Below are 314 nucleotides of genomic sequence, written 5' to 3' on the forward strand. Positions count from 1 at the left end.
TTTCTATCTCAAACACATATAGAGACACACAGACACATAAAATACATTAAAAGTCAATAAGCAGAAAAAAGACACAACTAACATCATTAACAACCAAATAAGAATAATTTTAGTATAAAACTATATGCTCCTTGGAGTGTCTAAGATTCCAAATATTGTTAAAATTTTGTGTTATGCAAGAATGTGGGGCAACTGGAATCTTTACTGGTGGAATGGTAAAATTACAATATTAGAAAACATTTTGGTATTTTTTTTTAAGAAACTACCATGTTGAAAATTTACTTATGTGATCTAGCATTTCCATACTTATTTAT

Source organism: Octodon degus, unplaced genomic scaffold (assembly GCF_000260255.1).
Source record: "Octodon degus isolate 3935 unplaced genomic scaffold, OctDeg1.0 scaffold00540, whole genome shotgun sequence".
NCBI lineage: Eukaryota > Metazoa > Chordata > Mammalia > Rodentia > Octodontidae > Octodon > Octodon degus.